Raw genomic sequence first — 509 nt, forward strand, 5'->3', positions numbered from 1 at the left:
AGTGCGTTTTGCAACACAGCCGCCGGAGTCCTTGACCTCTTGTATACTATCAGGGACGCTGCAACTGAACACATGAGAGGCAGCGCGAGGTGGGAATGGCTCCCACCCTGACGCGCTCACGTGCCATCCCGGCAAGCTGCAGCGGCAGGCTGTGCGACGACGCAAGTAAGGGCACGCACGAGCGGCGGCAAGTGCCATCCGCAATCAAAAAGTGACCATGTGCAGCCACGCGTTTGTTGCGCGGGCTCGTGCATTCGTCAGGCCGCCGTCAGGTCGCTCGGAGCACCACACAGAACCCAAAATTGTGCGTCGATCTCGCACATGTCGACGTAAGCATCAGCATGCACCCAGTTGCCTGCTGGTGTGCCGGTCAAAAGCGGCAAGGACGACCAACCGCGTGACTGCCAGCACCGCCGGCCCGCGTTGCAGCGCAAGATGAGCATCACGCCGCAGCCCTGGCCGCGCGCTTGGGCTCGTCGCCGCCCCCAAGCGCCTGGCACAGCGTGCTT

The sequence above is a fragment of the Monoraphidium neglectum genome (assembly GCF_000611645.1).
Source record: "Monoraphidium neglectum strain SAG 48.87 unplaced genomic scaffold scaffold02213, whole genome shotgun sequence".
NCBI lineage: Eukaryota > Viridiplantae > Chlorophyta > Chlorophyceae > Sphaeropleales > Selenastraceae > Monoraphidium > Monoraphidium neglectum.